We start from the raw sequence: 5,068 nt of genomic DNA, 5'->3' as shown, positions 1-5,068 counted from the left end.
AGCATGCTATTTGCGGCCGCCAAGTCAGCGCGAGTTGGCAAGGCTCGTAGAAGGGTCATCCAGTCCCCCTCCTCCAGCCTCGGTGATTGGTCTTCTAGTGAAAAACGAGGTGAGTCATCGCCCTGATCATCAGAGGCCTCTTCTGACAAGGCCTGGGATGCCAGATCTGCCAGAGTGGAGAGATAATGGCGAAGTAAGAGACCCCTTTTTCGGTGCAGGAGCCTTCAGGGAGTTGGAGGGTCTGTTTTCCACATTTTAAGCAAAATTCTGGGATTATTGCTTAAATGAATACGAATCAGTGGAGCAGGAAAGATGTAGGCAACCATCTTCCTTCAGAGCCAAGCCCCGTCCCTCACTCCATGTAATGTAGCTCAGTGGTAGAGCGCATGCTTTGCATGTATGAGGCCCCGGGTTCAATCCCCGGCATCTACAGGTGCTGTTGATTTTCATTTAATTGGGCAGACTAGATGGGCCGAATGGTTCATATCTGCCGTCACATTCTATGTTTCTATGTTTACCTGAATGTGAGAAAGTTTGTTTGAGGGAACACCATCTGGAAGAAATTAAACTGGAACTGTGGACCCTTGAGGTGATCCACAATCTCATCAGAGCTATTTCAGGGCAGCCCATTGCTAAAGCAGAGACTGTATGGAGGAGCATGACAGGCTAACCAATAAACATATAACAAAAAAAGACTTGGCATGGATGGCCATTCAGGAAGACCTTCCCCCCTAAGGACATTGATGCATGCTGCGCAGATACAGACATTGTCCACCTTGTGCTGTAGAGCAGAAAACATCTCTACATCTCTTCTGACAGTGTCCATTTGCACAGGCTTTTCTAGGAGTCCTAGCAAGGGAACTTGGTTGACTAGCAATATATGTTGCATCACTCTGTCTTGTATGGACTATTTCCTGGAACACACATAGTGGACACCATTGAAGAAGCATGGCTACTAATGTGCTGTATGAAGGAGGCTTTATGTTTTGCCAGAGTTCCTCTGGTTTTGAGGAGGGAACAAGTCACCATCCAATACTGAACTAAAGAAGAAAGCACCCTATTTACACTTGGGAAAACAATGCGCTACCTGGAAATTAGCATTATCAATTGAATGTTACAAATTAGTCTAATCTTATAAATGTAACAAGCAAGAGATCAAAAGGGAACCCACATGTAATATATAATACAAGCCTTCTAAGGCTTCTCCTAAACAGCAGTATAATTTTCAAATAGAATAAAAACGAGGTGAAAGCAAACCAGTCAGCACTGCTACTAAAGAGAAAAAATCAAGTTAGGCTTTATTACAAATGGCCAGTCAGCATAGTGTTTACATAAAAATGCTGGTTCTACCCCTTATTGGTAGAAAGGGTGTTGATAAGTAGAGGTTACGGTTAAGCAATGAGAACATCAATAGGTACCCGAAACAGAGGGTAACGATATAAGATACTGCCTCTCAACCTTAAAATCTTACTAGTTAGCTATAGGTGAAAAATAGAAATTAAGTGAAAAGATTACATCAACATGATGCTGTCAAATCTGAACCAAAATGTGAGGTGAAGTGCCCAATAGAAATGATAATAAATTACCCATAGCAAACAACACAACACGTGTTTCGGTACAAACCTATGTGCACCTTCCTCAAGCACCTGACACAGTGTTTACTGTGTTTCTTTTTTCTTCACGGACACTGTTTTTTCCTCAATCCTCAACCCTATCAATTTTTTTTATTGGAAAAGCATGGATGCATTAATTATAGTATGTATTTTGGCACTAATAAAGGTCTCATGCAAGTAGAGTGTCTAATATGGACTACTAACAATTAACAAAATTTTTAAAGTATGCTAGATAATGCACTGTTCCACTGGAAAGTTTTTGCCTGTTAAAGTGTAGATATTTTTTCCCAATCAAGAGAAGCTGTCCATGAGTGGTTATGTAGCTTTGCACCTCTTCTTGAGTTGTGTTTCAAAGCTGTTTTATACAGCAGTCATAAACTCCAAGGAATCCATGTTTAAAGTGGAATAATGAGGCAAAAAAGGTGGTTCTTTGTTGAATACATTTGCAAATACCCAGTCAGAATCCCTTGCAGTAGTAACAGTAGCAAATGGTATATTTCTGCGGGAACAGCAAGTCTTATGGCTTGACTGGTGTGTGTGGATCTGTGTTTAACAATGTGTTGACCATATGTATGTCAGTACATAAACATTTTTTAGGTGGTAGTGTAGAAAAGAGCTTTTTGAAAGAAATTAAAAGGAAGATAACAACTGACTTCCATATTGCTCAAAAACTGCTTTAAATGTTAACATTGGGGGCTTTAAATCTGAGTCTGTTAGAATAGAATCTCATGTAAACATGCCAGTGTTATATATTCAACATTATATGAGTGTCTGAACTTCTAACATATAATCCTTTATTTGCAGTCAAACAGGTGTTTCCAGTCTTTTAATGTATTGATAAACATAGCTACCAACAGCACTTCCAGAATGTAGGATTGTATTATGGAAATGCAATTTGTATATTCACTAGACATGTTTGTGCCTGTAAGCTCACATCTTGCATCTGTCATGCAAAGGGTCTCCTTTGATGGACATACACAGAGGCACATAGACACTATAAAATATCTAGAGATTTTTCTGCCACGAAAGATGTTTATTAAGTGCTACAGTGAAAATTTTAAAAAATACAACAGGGCGACTTTGTACTGTGTGAGTCTTTTAAGAAAGCTATTTTCTGATACCCTGATTATTCCCTTTATAAACTCATCAGGGAACTAGGGAATGTCTTGTAAATGGGTAGAGCAGAGTGGACACACACTGGTTACTACTCACCCTTTTCCTTATGGCTTGAAGAAAGAAGATGTAGGTCTAGGGTAATCCAATATTATTATTATTTTAACATCCGTATTATCATTGCTCTAAATTAAGCCTTCGATGATAACTTCTGGTATTTTAAACCCCAGGAATAAGGGTTAAGCTGCAATATCTGAATATCCATAGAATTGTGTTTTCCTGAAGAAACAACCATTTCTGGAGACATTAACTTCCATGAAATGTTTAAAAGTATAAAACTTTCACTTGAATGGGAAAACTCTAAAGATGTACGACACCGTCTATTGTTCAAGGCATGGGTGTCCAACCTTTTGGCAATCCGGGGCCACATTGAGTGAAGAGGAATTGTCTTGGGCTAAACATAAAATATATAATATAATTGATTTATAAAATAAAACTTCAAAAGACCATTTCTTAATTTTTGTATTTGTTTAGCAGATCAATCCCTTATTTGTTATCCTTATGTGGGATTGCCATATTTAAGGATACCAAATTAGGGAGATATCAACTAAACACATGCACATGCATATACATATACACCTGACTAAAGATATGCACACACAAATAATCACAGACCTATACATTCACACAATAACAGACATGCACAAACACAATCACAAACTCACAAACGCACACAAACTATCACTCACAATCACATATATACACACACACATTCACTGACCAACACACACACAATCACATACATACACACACATTATCAGATATATACCCACACACAAAACCACACACGCAATCACAATCACAATCACATACACACATAATTACTGGCATGCACCAAAAATCACACATTTAGTAATTAAGAGATCCACCCAGCCTGTCTACCTTGCTCTTGGAGGGCTGGAGTGGATCCTCTTCCTGGTATCCAGTGGTTGCTGCTGTAATGGGATCACTGTACTCTTCCTGTACTGGTCCTTCGCGCGTACATGATTGAGGTCGATGCCAGGATGAAGTCATATTTCAGCTGCCAGTTCACTGCAGGGCACACGACGGAGCTGTGTAGAAAGAGCACAGTATCTAATGGGCTTCCTGCCTTCCTCACTGCCCGGTACCATGGACGGCAACTGGGCAGCATTACAAGCAGTGCAGGGCCACGGGTTGGACATGCCTGTTTTAAGGCATTAGATTGGATCATTGTTATTGTTAAAAGAAAAAATAATATATATGTTGCTTGCTTAAGTTCAAAATTATTCTCAGTTTGAATATTTTTTGGCAGCTTTTATACTATCATTAACAGAAAACCTCAAGTGGAAAAGTACATTGTATATAAGATAAGACGACAAAAAAATCCTTCAACATGCAAAGTTAAAAATGTTTATGTAAAAACCACAACTCTGCTGTAGGGAGAAGTTAAATGCATTTAAATTGTCACTCCACAACAATGCTCACACAGTATAATCAGATTATACCTGGATTTGCTTTACATCTGCTTCCTATTCAATGTAACAAGGTGTAACCCTCCACATGTCTCAACTTGCTCATCTATTAAAGAAATTGTATCAGAGTCTTTTGTTTTAAATATGGCAGTCCCTGAATTAAATTAAGCCAAGCAGATATATTTTAGATGCCACTTAAGGTAACAGACTTCTGAGAGACAGTGAAGGCCATTTTATCTGTAGATGTAGGAATGGAAAGAACTTAAGACTGGCCTATTCACTGTCAAATCTCAAAGATTAAATCCTGAGAACCCTTTCTTTTTTACTCAAAAAAGAATTATTTGACAAGTAAAATCAAAGTACATTTCTATTAAATATAATGTAGTCTGACTAAGTCTATTTGACATTTTGCCAAACATCTGTGACTCAACCCAGAGTTCCCAACCTGAAAAAAAATGTTGTCAGTGATTTAAACAGAAAACATTTCCATTCAATTACCTCTGTTATCAATAGTAAGCAAAGTGATTCATTTTCCAAAAAAAAAATACAAAAAGAATGAAAATTCTGCAACTCCATGTCTGCAATCCACAGGTCGAAAATCATCCTGCACTTTGAATGTTAGTTGTTAATGTATTTACAACCTCCGCACTCATACTCAGATTTTAAATACTCACTAAAATAATATTTCCACTGAGTTATAACAGTGAAACAGCACTCATTGTCTTAGCATACATGGGGGTATGAATAAATCAACAAGTATTAGGACCCTAGAACACATTTGTTGATGCATATCTTATCCATACATAGAAACATAGAAACATAGAAGGTGATGTCAGATAAGAACCATTC

At 38.0% G+C, this 5,068-nt stretch overlaps 1 non-coding gene across 1 annotated transcript; it reads left to right on the top strand.

Moving 5' to 3' along the window:
- Window positions 1-360: 360 nt before the first annotated feature.
- TRNAA-UGC (transfer RNA alanine (anticodon UGC)) lies at window positions 361-433 on the top strand. Its single transcript has one exon. It is a non-coding gene; the product is annotated as a tRNA-Ala (tRNA).
- Window positions 434-5,068: the final 4,635 nt, after the last annotated feature.

Source organism: Pelobates fuscus, chromosome 1 (assembly GCF_036172605.1).
Source record: "Pelobates fuscus isolate aPelFus1 chromosome 1, aPelFus1.pri, whole genome shotgun sequence".
NCBI lineage: Eukaryota > Metazoa > Chordata > Amphibia > Anura > Pelobatidae > Pelobates > Pelobates fuscus.
The sequence above is the reverse complement of the archived record's forward strand: the minus strand, read 5'-3'. Positions and strand labels throughout refer to the sequence as shown.